The following is a 15,047-nucleotide window of genomic DNA, read 5'->3' on the forward strand; positions in this document are numbered from 1 at the left end:
GCAGGTTCAGTCAGTTAGATAACCTAACAACACATAAACGCATCCACACTGGAGCTAAACCCTACAGCTGTGACCAATGTGGGAGCAGGTTCAGTCAGTTAGATAACCTAACAACACATAAACTCATCCACACTGGAGTTAAACCCTACAGCTGTGACCAATGTGGGAGCAGGTTCAGTCGGTTAGATAACCTAACAACACATAAACACATCCACACTGGAGTTAAACCCTACAGCTGTGACCAATGTGGGAGCAGGTTCAGTCAGTTAGGTAGCCTAACAACACATAAACACATCCACACTGGAGCTAAACCCTACAGCTGTGACCAATGTGGGAGCAGGTTCAGTCAGTTAGATAACCTAACAACACATAAACTCATCCACACTGGAGTTAAACCCTACAGCTGTGACCAATGTGGGAGCAGGTTCAGTCGGTTAGATAACCTAACAACACATAAACACATCCACACTGGAGTTAAACCCTACTACTGTGTCCGCTGTAAGAAAGTGTTCAGACACTCAAATACTGTGAAGAAACACCGCTGCATCTAACCTGCTGAAGAGCGCCTCCACTGTCCGCAGCAGGAACAAGCTTCTCTCTGTCCTATAAGAGGGAGCAGGATGTTGGTAAACAAAACACAAAGGGTCCAATCCGGCCCACAGGATGACTTTGCAAAGTGTCACATTTACTCTGAGATGTCAATTTTTCAAGCCTGAGATTTGACACCTAATATTGAGGCACTTGTGAAGGTTAAGAGGCAGCAGGTTTCAGGAGCAAGTTACAATACCAAGTGGCCTCTTCATGTTATTCATGACTAAATAAATGGTGAACTATTTTCCATACCTTTGAATATAGAGAAGAAGTGCACAGTTGCCGTTAATCGCAAAGCATAAGTTAGAGACATTAGATAGGATATGATAGGCTTATGGTAGCTGAGATAACTATGTGAAAACGTGCTCTTAAAATGTACCTGCTGTAGGCCTAATCTTTACACTCAAAGACTCAGAGGTGTTGTTATTTAGAGGTTATTATGCAGTGATTTTCTTTGTCTGGTCCACTTGAGACCACATTGGATCCCATGTGTACTAAAATGAGTTTGACCCTCCTGCAAAGGGTTTTTGTTTGGGACAGCAGAGCCGTATGTCAGGACAAGTACAAGATATTTATAATTCTTTGTATATTTCAGCTCCTTATCCCAACATTGAAATAGAAAAACACTTGTATGCTTGTTTGTGTTTTTAACATGCATCATTTCCATTTTCTCCATTTCCTGCAACAATTATCTGCACGTTAACTTCTTTTGTAAATCAACTTGTGTTTCTGCCGTCATAATAATGTCATCAGCATAAAGAAGAATGCTAATGTCTTCCTCTCCACAATGTGTGTAAAAAAGAAAAGGGCTATTGGAATGGGAATGCGAACTGAAATGGGGGTTGAATTTAAAGGAATGGGAAAAGAGGAAGGAATGAAAAGAAATGCAAATGGTGGTGGTGGAACGGAAATTAAGAAGTGGTGAAATAATAAGAGACTATTTGGATGGTGATGGAAAAATGTTGTGTTGGGTGTGTTTTGGTACAGGGGGATATGTGTGGGTTGTGGGTGTCGCGTGAGAGCGACAATTAAAGTTGAGTGGGGGATATGTAGCGAATCTGGGTTTGACCTGTAATGTGGTGCTTCCGTGTTAGCTAGGAACTAATGTGTGTGGGTGTGTTCCTAGGGGGAAGGGGGTATATGGGACCAGCGGCCGCGTGGCGGAAGTCAGTCAGGCTATGTGAGCGAGCTGACCGGGTGGTTGCATGAAGAGCTAGCAGCGAAGCTAGCGGCTAGGAGCTGTTGTGAAGCCAAGAATAAAAGCCTGTACCAACTTCAAGTCTCCGGTTCCTTGTAACAAATACCCGATTCGTTACAATATCCATCATCTCCAGCAATCTATCTATGGATCCAACTGGATCTGATCCATTAGTAGTGATAAGTTAACCTACCTCTCCACTGACATGGCTACCAGCATGAGGTGTTGAGCAAAATGAATGAACTGTTGTAAATAAAATGGAAGAAAGTAAAAGGAAATATACAAGAAAGTACAGAAGAGGGTGCTGGTTTTCAAATGTTATATTTTGTTTATATGACTGCGAAGCCACATTAGTGATTGAGCAAACATGTACGGTAGGTGTTCTGATTAAAAGATCACTAGATAAAGCAGCCATTTTGATCAAATAGCGAAAGTGGCTGCTGGCTATCTTTAGACTGCACAAGCCACTGATGGATGATAAATGTAAATTCCTGCTCTGTCAAACATGGTATGAACAAGGTCCCTAGAGATTTGAAAAATTGTCACATAGTGTTTATGCAATTTATTCCGAATGAGATATATCAAAAATAAATCCAAGATCTCACCTCTGTGCAGAAATAGATTGCAACAAATAGCAAATGCACTCCCTGATATTGAGATCCTCTGTGAGAGCTTACCTCCAGCAAGCCAACCAGACATTGCAATAAAGCAGCTCGCACAGTTGACCATAATAAATCCAGTTCCTTGTTCCAGAATGGTTTTCTCCCTTTTGGAGTTACCTTATTTCTAGAGACCCCAGCAAATTTCCCTTTACAACCCTTGTCTAATTCCTTACATATCACATCACAAAATAATTTGAGTGTCATTATACATACTATCAATGGTACCATCACAGTTGCCTGGGAAATCTCATTTTAGGGCAGATGTTTTTGCTTGAACCTGCTGGGAGAACCAGGCGTGCAAGGTTTACTATGTCAGGCAGTTCAGATCATGTCAGATAAGTTCTTGATCACAGAGAATTATACTAAATTGACTCACAATTACCTTTGCTTTATTTTATAAACTGTCTGGCACTCATTGTATTGCCCCATGTAATAAATCGCACCTGCCTGGTACTTGTAACACAGTGGTTCTCAAAGTGGGGTCCCAGGGACCCCAAGGGTAACCTGCATTGTGTTGACAGTCTAAACAATTTAATTGTAAGCAGCCCCAATGAAGGATTCATACTATTTTTGGCAATTATAGTGTCCCTTTTTTATTTTTGGGTTGGCCGGCCTACATGTCCCACACAAAACAACACAATAACTTGTCAGTTGTCAGTATTGGCTTTGATTTGCTGAAATATCAAACAGTAGCCCCCCCCCCCCCCCCCCCCCCCCCACGGGTTGGCCTACATGTCCCATCATGCAAAATAGCACACCACATTTTCACAAAGGTATAGCCTGTGTTTGGCTCTCTTGAAAATGCAAGATGTGTCCTGCCCCAGGGTTAATTTTAAACAGAGGTAGAGATGTTGCCATGAACTGGTTTATTTCAATTTTCTAATTTTTAAAATTAGGTTTTACAGTCACCAATTAATTACAATGGAATATTCAAATGAATTCTGCTGAGGAATAATTGAGTAATTGATGATTAAACTAAAAAAGTGTAATGATCCTTGCTTATAATTTCCACTGATAATCTGATTATCTGGAAGGAGAAGAAATCCCTTGTTATGCTACAGGAGGATAATTTTGAGAGGACAAACCATTAGCAGAATGCCATTAATCAGTATTTCTAAAACAGAGTATCCAGCCTGTACTGTAGGTGTTTCAGTGTGTCACACAATATTTCATATTACCTGCTTTCCTATTCCTATATACTGTATATGATGATCTGATTTAAATTTGTGTATCAACCATTTAGTAAAAAAAAAATCAAATTCAAGTGTTGAAGATTCAGACCACAGATAAAGCAATGGAATGCTCATAAATTTACTATGGAAAAATGAATGACAGGAAAAAAATGGTCAGAGAATCAGAAAGTGTATAAGAAAGTGTATAAGAAATTAGAATAAAAAAAGTAATACAAATTTGATTGATTGATTGATTGATGTCACGTCCCTGTTAAGCTCTATAAGGGATTTAAGCTAAACCTACAAAGGCTCTTTGGAAAGCACATACCCTGCACATTTAGGATACTGAAAATCTCACAACCACAGAATCCACAGCAATGTTGTATCTTGATTTTGCATTACATAATAATACAAGTGAAATGAGCTACAAGCTCCTCTATCAATCACCAACGAAAACAATGTGACGAGACTGATCGCCAATTTCTGACAAATCAACCCACATCACAGTTTAATGGCCCAGGCCCTCTAGTGGCCATTGAGGTTGCGGGATAGTTGAACCAGTAGTTCAGTGTGACTGATCTAGACAGTCCATTCTGACTAGATCCATATAACACATAATAATAGTGTTGTTGTTTTGACATGATACTGATGACAAACTGGATGATGACAGTGTAGGCTAGTTCACCTTGGCATCTCTGCTGGCTGACAGCGTGCAGAGCTTCATGACGGACCTCAGCGCGCTCATGGTTCCATCCTCTGTCATCTTCACTTTCACAGTGGAGACAAACTCACTGGGCCAGGGACTAACAGGCACAACAAGAACACGCCAACTTTCAATTGAAAGTTTAGAGTCAATTTCAACAGTAATTTAGGGCACAGGGGCAAATTTCAAAATGAACACTGGTTTATATTTTTATATGCTTTTGAACTAGTTTACCAGGCAAGATTTCCATTAACATATTATCTACACAAATGGCTAGGAGGGGTAGCTGCTAAAGGAGGGGATGATACATCTATACATCCACCTTTTCTGCATTTAGCTGATTCTGTTATCCAGAGAGACTTACAAAGTGTGCAATGGTAGAACACCTTTCAAAATCCTACATCACCAAAATAACAACCAACCAATAGTAAAGAATGCACGTGTCAGAACCATAGTGCCTATACAATATTCCTGTGAGCAGAGAACGATCATGTGAAAGGGAAGCCCCACCCTCCAAATACCTGTGAGCAGTGCAGCCCTGCTACAGTACAGACTACAGAGTCTATGCAGGGGAGGGGAACACCTATACATTTGGCTTTAGTGAAGAGCTGAGAGCAGCAGGCCTCCTCCTCAGTCAGAAGCCCAGTGGAGATGAAACCTGCTAGTACACTGGTCAGCAGACTGAAACAGCACACCAGGCACTCTGGAGGGGTGGACTGGGACTACACAGGGTGGAGCAGATTCAATCTCAGTTAGTCATCATGATAACTACACAGACACATAAGACACACACACACACACACACACACACACACACTTCAAAATCCAACCATCACTCACGTCAGGGGAATAGCAGTTGAGGAGATTATCTGCCACGCAAAGCAGCGACTGCTCCAACTTGCTTGGGAGGCCGGGGACGGCAGGGAGCTGGTGGTCAGCTGGTGCCGACCTCACCCTGCCGTCTTTCCCTCGGACCTCCAAAGGCAGCGCGTCAAAGCTGAACTTTACTTTAATGTATTGATATTTGGCAGACACCTTTCTGCAAAGCGACATACAACCAGGTTATAAAACAGTAGCTACAGCAATAAAAAAATAAAAAAACAAGGAACAAATGTATAAACAGCAAAGAATTAAAAACAGATGTACAGGCAATAGAAAAGTGAGGATAGAAGAATAGGAGGCAGCAAGATAAAAGAGAAAAGAAATAAAAGTGCATGTGAACCAAAGTGCATGGGAACTAGAGAGGTTGATACAGGGGGTGAACATGTAGTCTGAAAAGATGAGTTTTTAACTGAAATAAGGTTAATGATTCAAAAAGAACTAGACAAAATAGAACTAAACTGAAATCCTACACCTAGGCTAATCCCATGAATAACTTGGGGTCCTAGTTAAACAGGCCAGCAGTCCGGTCTCCCATCTAGGGTGAACATCTGAGTGAGCACCCACACAAGGTTGAGAGCTAGCTAAATACTCTAGCCCCTCCCCCAACACAGAGCAGACAATCAGCATCAATTAACTGGTCAAACAGATCAAGGGTTTCATTCAACACTCATTGGTACATTAGCATCACTGAATCACTGGATCCAATCCCATACTGCAATTTCCCGATCATCCTACTACACTCAATAGATGTATATGATTTATATTTCTATGTTTGAATCCTCTGCACTCATCACACCTGGCCCCAATGAGGAAATTCATCTTCCACAACACAAAGATAACAGAAAGCGCACAAACACAGCTCTCCAGGAATAGTAGCCTACTTTTATATCTGCCTACATCAATTGCCCGTGGTAATTGGGTAGGTAGCAGTTGTTAACTGATCTGAGCACATAGCACACATAGTGCATATTGGAAATAATAATAATAATAATAATGATTGGATTTATATAGCGCCTTTCCAAGGCTCAAAGCGCTTCACAGAATCATTATTCGTTCACACCATTCGTACAACGGCCCCTCCGAACCACCATCATTCATGTCTACATTCATACCAATCATACCATTCATACCAATCATACGAGGCAAGGAGGGTTAAGTGTCTTGCCCAAGGACACAACGACAGCAGCTGGGAGGGAGCGGGGATCGAACCGCCAACCCTTGCGTCATTGGCCGACCCGCTCTACCTCCTGAGCTAAAGCCGTCCCACTGTACTGAAATGTAATGGCAGCCTGTTACACTCTGAGCTCTACTGTCAGGAGGTACATTTATTATCAGTGATGTTTCTGAAGATTCCAATATTTCTTCTTATACCTGCAAATGAGAATTTCTGAAATTTAGAACAAGAAGCGTTTTCATATCACATATAGACAAGACTTGTCAAATTGGCCTCTTCTTACTGGGTGGATTGTTTCAGTTCAAGAGAGATAAGTCTGTTGCAATAAACCCACAATTACTGATGCTGACAAAAGGAAACTCACACTGAAAACCTAATTGGATGATATCTACACAAGGAAGGCAATAGGGGGCTTGTTTATAGGGGTGCTCCAAAAAATTTGATTCTTGAAAGGATCCCGATTCTTAATGCCACGATTCCTGGATCGATTCCAAACTCCCAAGAATCGATTCTTCTTTGTATTGTTAAAAAAAAAAAAAAAGTACAGTGCACCTGAACGCAACATGCAAGATACCGGCTGAATAAGTGTCCAAATGTTCATGTCATTTGTGTACTGTACTGCCACGGTGCCACCACCTCTTGCACTTAAGAACTCTGGTTAATGTATTCCCCCCAAAATCTATAAATCCTTCTCAAAGTCTACAGATCCCCCCAGCCTATAAATCCATCTTATCTGAAGAACATAAGGGGGAAATTCCCCCCTTGTTTGCAAAATGTATTTAGGCCCTGACTGTAATACTTCATTAGTTGAATTTGAAGTTCAGCATTAATACATTTGCCATTTTTTGTCTTAGATTTACCTTTGTGTGTTATTGCAATATAAAACTACATAATTGAGAATCGATTCTAGATTCTGGAATCGAGAATCGTTGGAATCGAGAATCGATTCTGGAATCGGATCGTGACCCCAGGAATCGGAATCGGATCGGATCGTGGCTTAGCCGGATCGGAGCACCCCTACTTGTTTAGATCTAAAGCAAAATGGATCGAGGAAGGAGAGATCAATTCATCTTATTTGTGTGGCCCGCGGTGGAATTGAAAAAAAAAATATATATATATATATATATATATATATATATATGGTATATATATTTTTTTACAGTGCACCTGAACACAACATGCAAGATACCCGCTGAATAAGTGTCCAAATGTTCATGTCATTCTGGCCAATACTCCACTTCTGTTATAACATTTCAGTCTGGAATATGGAATATCTTTCAATAATCTTTATGACTAAAAGGCTAAAAGTAATCTCATGTGTAAGAAATGACTGTTCTACAGTCATTTCTTGTGGCCCTGGGTCCTAGAGTCTAGAGCACACATGAGCAAAATGCAGCCCCAGGGCCGGACTCAAAGAAAAACAAAACGACCCCCAAAAAATCAATAAAAGGCAGAATTATGTTAATAAATCTCATCTGCTACAGCCATTGGCTTTGTATCACTATTATATCGGGAGATTAACAAGAAATTATCAATCACAACGGGAGAGAGGGTTAAAAATAGGGAGACTCCCGCGAAAATCAGGAGTGTTGGCAGGTATAATCTCCAATGTGTGGCCCTTCGCTTACTTGATGTAAGTCAGTATGGCCCTCAGGGAAAAAATGTTGCCCACCCGACATGGTAGGCCCGGGTCACCAGGTCACCATTGGTGTTGACGTCCAGGAAGCAGCTGGCAGAGTTCACTATGTGGGCCGAAGGGGAGTCCTCTGCCTGGCCGGGACCAGCAAACTTCTCACAGAACCTGGAGGAAGACCTGGACATTTGAGTTCCATCAGATTGATTAGAAGGAGCAACCATCCACGGCACTCACTGGTTAAACTGCTCCTTTTCAGGTTAAAGCCACATAGAGGTTACTTTAACATGTAATCATTACTGGAGCATGTCTTTGATTTTAGTCTTACCCCAACCTGGCATGTCAGTGACTTAGTGCTGACACAATGAAGTCAATTAATTGATTTGACTAATTGATTAATCATTAAAGTCATTTTATCAAGTAAAAATACCAACCATTACTGGTTAGAGCATCACAAATGCTAATACAGAGTAGCGCAGGAATGAGTCCTAAGACCTGCCTAAGACCCAAAGTCGATGGGATTTTTGTGTGTGAATGTTGGTTAAATGCCTGAAATAAGGTCTGTCTGTGGTTAACAACAGTTTATGAAACGGCAAACTTTGTGTTCAGCAAGATCATCTTCACAAATCAGGACCACTTTCATGATTTTTGAAGCGTAAATGTGATTTTTTTTTATCACGATTTTCAGAAAAGGCTTAAAAAATCATAAAAGTGGTCCTCATTTGTGAAGATGATCTTGATGAACACAATGTTCAGCGTTTGGAAAGAAAGAAGGGAATGGATCAATGATCACAATCACTTATTTGCCAAATATACAAGTGGCCACTAAAACTTGACTAAATAAAAACAGGATGAGGTTGACTAAATATGATAAAAACTAACAGGGACATTTGTCTGAAGAAGGTCCTTGTTGACCGAAACGTCAAAAATAAATCGACTGGGAGCAAGTCAAGCAGTGTGCGGACTCTATTTCTTTTTATACATTTGTCACAGGAGACACGACTTAAGACTCAATAAAAAAAAATGACGACAAATTTAACACTACAGCACTGCAGCGCAGACACGGCCAATTGTGCCTGTATGGACGTCAGAGCAAGCCGGAGGTAACACGGAGGCTCCAACCTGCGACCCTCATGTTGATAGGCAGGGAATCTACCACTGCACTTCCCAGACGCCAAACCAAAGCACCTTTCTTTTTCTTTCTTTTTTGTCGTTCTTTATACAGGGGGAGTCTCACTGAGAGCAATGCTCTCTTTTTCAGGAGTGCCCTGTTCACATTCACACACACATTCATACCTGAAGCTGACCAGTACAACCACAGTCTGATCTGTTGGCCACTGAGCAGCTCCACTGGAGCAGTTGGGGGAGCCTTGCTCAAGGGCACCTCAGTGGTGGTAATGAGGGAGGGGCAAGCGCTGCCTTTTCACTTTCCCCACCCAGATTTATCCTGCCGGGGAGCGCAGCTCGGCGGAGGGGGCGTGCAGCTCCTTGAAAATGTGACTCTGCGGCGTCAACTCCTTGTTGTGAGGAATGAGGAAATGCCATTTCCTCATTCAACAGTGCTTGTCCCTCATCTAGCAAAGCCTTCTGCAGGCTCACCGGAATGACTTTTGAAATGGAGGGACAATAAAATGTCCTCCCACCGACATGATTGCAAGTTCTTGGTAAACGACACGATAACGTTTTGGACGTGTACCGCAGCCAACGCGCCGAGTTAACGTTCGAGTATGCACAGTCTCGCTGTCGCCGCCATTCGGCGACAGGGCGCCAAGTCGAGGTTGCGCAGAACCATGCCGGTACAAGACAAGACTCTTGCACATAAGTACAAGAGTATCAGAGTCTTGCTCATAATGTGGCAGAGCTTCTTCTCATCTTATGGCCCACCTTTCTCAGCACGGGTAACCAGATCCTCCATCAGTCTTTCGTGCAGCGGATTGGAGGAATTGAGGCAATTGAGGAAGGCTAGTACACATGTGCGGGGCAACTGATCGTCCCTGTTACCACTGGAAGATAAAGATATAATTCAGCTGTGACAGCAGCACTGCAGGGGAGACCTCTAGTGGCAGTATAATGGAGAAGTATTACACATTACAACAAATAGAGAGGCCCAGAAATGAGTCCGGAAATCATCGATGCTAACACTTCCTGGTTCTTCACTGTTTTCGCCTATGGGATTTTTGAATGGGTTTTTGGCGCGATGCTTCTAATAAGGTCTCTGGGCAATGCAAGCTTAATCAAACGCGAACCAGTGTTCAGTAGGATAATCTTCACACATGAGGACCACTTTTATGAGTTTTTAAGCTTTTACGTGCCCGTTAAAAGGGCGGCTAGCTAGCAAACGGCTAAATGAGACTACACTGTTGAGTCGACGGCGATATTATACGTCAATAACGTCATCACTTCAAAGGACGAACACGGAAATTCTCTTTCCCTCACCTGGTTCAGCCCGGGGTAATCAGTGCACAGCAGCGCACACATCAACAACACTCCAGGTTGAGTGGTGACGTGACAGGGAAGCCTATGCGACACTGTGTGTAGTTCTGGATTAGTTTAGCATGAGCTTTTTACTTCTAGGGCTCGCATTTACACTTCAAAACTCATGAAAGTGGTCCTCATGTGTGAAGATTATCCGGCTGAACACTGGTTCGTCTGACCAAGCCAGAAGTACCGCTGCTGGGAATTGAACCCGGGTCTCCGTGGTGGTAGGTGAGTGCTTTTAACTCTACACTACCCAGACGTCCAATACAAACTTTGTGTTTATGGGACCCAGGACCCGCCATTTTGGTTTGGGTTCCCACCCCTCTATAATCTAAAGGGCAAAGCACCATACCCCTGCCTCTGTTCAATCACCTGTTTGAGGGTGGCAGTGAGCCTGTGAGTCTGTCAGCTGGAGCAGCTCATGGTGGAAGGCGGTGGAGACAAAACCTCTCAGCGCGGGCCAGATGTCATGGTGGCCAGATGTTGGTGGTGCTCTGCCCCTGCACCAGCTCCCAGTCTCTACACACAAGCAGCCAGCTGCAAACAAGATCACCAACACTCACTTCAGCAGATACTAACTCAGTTGTTATAAGAAATGTTTGCATACAATAACTAGCCAATGCTGAACAATTCTGTAACTGTTAGATCATTCCTATCACTTACATTTGAGGTTAAATTGATTGTGATCGTGCCACCACACCATTCAGATTTTGAATATGGCTGAACGATTTTGAAGAAATATCTAATTGTGATTATTGATATTGCAATTGCGATATGGTTAGCAATATCAGAGGGAATGATGATTTTTACATCATCATTTTTTTATTTTTATTTTGATTGATAAACATTAAAATTATTATGGCGTGATTTTTACGGGTATCAAACAAAGATGTTTTCTTATGTCTCTAGAATATGATGTTTGTAGGCCAGGACATCTCTGCAGCACGACAATATTTCATTTAAAATGGTATTTTAATACACATTTCTCCTTTGACAAATATTGCGCCTCCTGTGATTTGAAAATTGCAGTTGGCCATATTGTGATTTCGATAAAATTTCAATTAATTGTTCAGCCCTATCCAGGCCCATATGTGTCCTCGAAGATGCTGTCTGATGCCTCTGTGGCAACACTGACTGTCGGCCAGTAGGCTACCTCATACAACGCCACATACAAAAAAAATCTAAAGTATCCCTTTAACACCTCTCTCTCTCTCTCTCTCTCTAACACCTCTCTCTCTCTCTCTCTCTCTCTCTCTCTCTCTCTCTCTCTCTCTCTCTCTCTCTCTCTCTCTCTCGAGCTGATTAACGTGCCTTTATACTGTGGGAGTGAGTTTAACCAACCTACTCGCTACCACTCGGGACTCACGAGGAATCAGCGCTGATTCACTTCGGTTACACCTATAATGGTTTATCAGCTAATGGCTTTTATATCGCTTTTATATGTCCAGGCCCTATTCACAAGCTTCTAGTTTCTGTACTTTAGTAGTCTAGGTCGTGTAGTTTTCATGTGGTAGTCTAGCAGCCCTGCTCCACTACAGCCATCAGGCATTGAAGGAATGATTCCTTTACCAGCATTGAAAGATTGTGTTGTGTCCATTGGCTGCATCCAAGCTATAAAAAAATCACCCAGGTTCAATTCTCGATGGCTGACTCATGGATTCTCCCTCATTCAAGTCAAGTTGAATTGATTGTTTTCTGGTGTATCCATTCAAAAGTCAGTGTGCTCTGTGGAGCATGCACCATTGAAGTCAAAACCATGTGATGCTGGTCATGGAGCTCTAATGTAAACCAGGTATAATATAACCTGTGTATGTACATAGTTACATCATGTAACCTGTGTATGTACATAGTTGCATCATGTAACCTGTGTATGTACATATTTACATCATGTAACCTGTATATGTACATAGTTACATCATGTAACCTGTGTATGTATGTACGTAGCCTATTTACATCATGTAACCTGTGTATGTACATATTTGTGCCTGGGTGTGTCTTACTGGAGGTATCTGGATGTCCTCCAGCTGGCCCAGAGGAGTCTACATCTCTCTCTCTCTCACACACACACACACACACACACACACACACACACACACACACACACACACACACACACACGAGTCATTAGGAAACAAAAAATAACTTTTTTAACGCTAGCTAACGTTAGCAGTGCAAGTCTTGCCGATATGCTAACTGACCTAAACTCCTTGTTAATGTTTGTTTTATTCACAGGCAGCATTGTGTAACTTCCATAAGAAATGTGCTGAACAAATACAGCTGGTTTATTAACATTATTAACTTAATATAACGTTAGCTAGCAGCGTTAGCCGACTAGTTAACGTTACTTAGCATACAAGCACGAGCAAGCTGTTACGTTAGCTAACGTTAGTTGATGCCCACTGAATGAAAGGTTATGTTTTTTGCTACAGTAATACAGTGGAAATGAATAACTTCACTCCAAAGTTAAAGTACCGTACAAAGTTGTTGACACAGACCTTGTCGTCTGATGATTTCTTGCTGGTGTTGTATATTTCCCATTCTTCTTCTTGTGTGTTTGCGGTAAATTCGTCCCACAGGTTTAACGTTACTGCCCTCCAGTGGTTACACCCGTGAACACCTTGGGCATCTTGCTGTATGTGTATGGATAGGAATTATGCTGTTATAATATCTCAAAAACTATAGCCTACAACACATCGCTTATATTTTTGACTTACCGACAATGAAAGCGATTACATTTCCTGTTGGGTAGTTGACAGCTGGTCAGATTAGACATTCATCTCTGCTGTGCCAATAATGAAGTTTCCTCCAATCCACAGCTGAGGTATAAACACACACACACGCATATACAAAAAGTAACCTATTTTGTAGACATATATCTAGGCCATTTAATAATCTGAGTTATTTCGGTTTTGTAGCCACAGGAATAGTAACCACAACCAGGACTTGGAAGTGCCAATGCTGACTCAGCCAAACTGCCGTGTGCACCACAATTATGACTCAAGTGTTTCTGCTGAAAGTCAGATTGACTCATTGTCATCGCAAGGCTGGCAAATATGAGCCTTCAAATACAAGTTGCATGTAGCAATTGTAGCTTCGCCTCTGGATCCACTTTTGTAGTCAAAATCCATGTGGTCAGAATCAGAAATCACAATTAAAAAAGAAATGAAACTCCAGCCTCGGGTTGAGTATCACTGACTGAAGGCAAATAAAGCTAAGCGCTCCTACTGTATGTCCGTGATCATCAGTCTGGTCGCCAGAATAAAATGTGATCATTGTACATTGAACAAAACTTTAGAAGCATAAAAGCAGAGGAAGGTGCGTTGTCGAGCTTGTTCGACTGGTTAGCGATGCCTCATTCTTGTTGGCGATGCCTCATTCTTCTCGAGCTCCGCACGGCTCTGGCTGTTGTCATCTCCGTATCCAGGTCAAACGCCCAAGCCAAACGCTCTACACGGTTCAACCCCCCTCTGCCTGAACTACACTCGTGAACGAGCCCTATTTATACCTCTCAGACCAAACAGCATCTGTATCATGGTGTCACTTACGTGACATCTTTCATTCATTCACCAAATATATAACAATACAATGACATAAAACTAACGTGTTTTACGGACTCATATATCCATCTTTTATTTTAAAATGCAGTTTATATGAGGATTAATCGGCGATTTGATGTGCTAAAAGTGCGCCCGTGGAATTGTGGGTAATGTTGTGGTCATGTGACAACGTGCATGAGGAAAATCACTAAACGTACGCAGCACATGAGTGAATTTTCTGAAGAGAAAGCAGAAAGGAGAGGGAGAAATAGACAGCAGCAAAGCTTAAAAAAAAGCTCAACTTTATGAGCTAGCAGTAGCAGTTAGCAGCAGCGCTACTACTAGTAGCAGCGAGCAAGAGCACCTGCAGGCCGCTATCCAGTGCCGCCTGCGCATGCGCTGTGCTGTGCGGTGGCCGGTGGAAGAAAACAGACGTGACGTCACAAATGGCTCGCAGCAACACCAAGCGAAAGTACTCGTCTCTGCAGTGCACATGGTCACAGACTCACAGGTGAGTTTCAAAGGGAAATACTGGAACTAGCGTTAGCTTAGCGTTAGCCTGCTAAATCAAAGATGCTAAACATATATAACTGAACTGGCTAAAAGTAAAATCTTAATTTGGAAGCTTGTGTATTTCATTTGAAGGAATGGTTCAAATCATGTTAAAATGTGAGCTGGTTGTTTTACGTTAACCCGTCTGACAGCCTACGAGACTTTACAAACAAAACTATCAAACTAGCGTCAGCTAATGGGGATCCGTTTCAATAACCAGACCCATGGCATTCATTTGTTAACTCACTATTACTTTAAAGGAAATATATTACCGTTATATAATTTTTACATAGAATGATAGCAATCGTATGTGTGTTCAATATTGATTGAAATCCTCACCATCTGTGCCCAGTCAACATCCAACAGCTCACCCAAAGTGATGCATTTTCAAGGCTTTCAAAGTGGCTACATTACCTGTTCACAATAATCATAGCCTACATAACTGTAAGGAAGTTGCATCTTCCAC

At 42.0% G+C, this 15,047-nt stretch overlaps 1 long non-coding RNA gene across 1 annotated transcript; it reads right to left on the reverse strand.

Moving 5' to 3' along the window:
* Nucleotides 1–402: 402 nt before the first annotated feature.
* LOC310770685 lies at nucleotides 403–12,594 on the reverse strand. The gene is made up of 7 exons (XR_014552339.1): nucleotides 12,494–12,594; nucleotides 10,866–11,030; nucleotides 8,011–8,183; nucleotides 5,167–5,365; nucleotides 4,848–5,048; nucleotides 4,309–4,426; nucleotides 403–603 (listed from the first exon to the last, which is right to left on the reverse strand). It is a non-coding gene; the product is annotated as an uncharacterized lncRNA (long non-coding RNA).
* Nucleotides 12,595–15,047: the final 2,453 nt, after the last annotated feature.

This window comes from Poromitra crassiceps (genome assembly GCF_964638095.1).
Source record: "Poromitra crassiceps genome assembly, contig: HAP1_SCAFFOLD_171, whole genome shotgun sequence".
In the NCBI taxonomy this organism is placed as follows: domain Eukaryota; kingdom Metazoa; phylum Chordata; class Actinopteri; order Beryciformes; family Melamphaidae; genus Poromitra; species Poromitra crassiceps.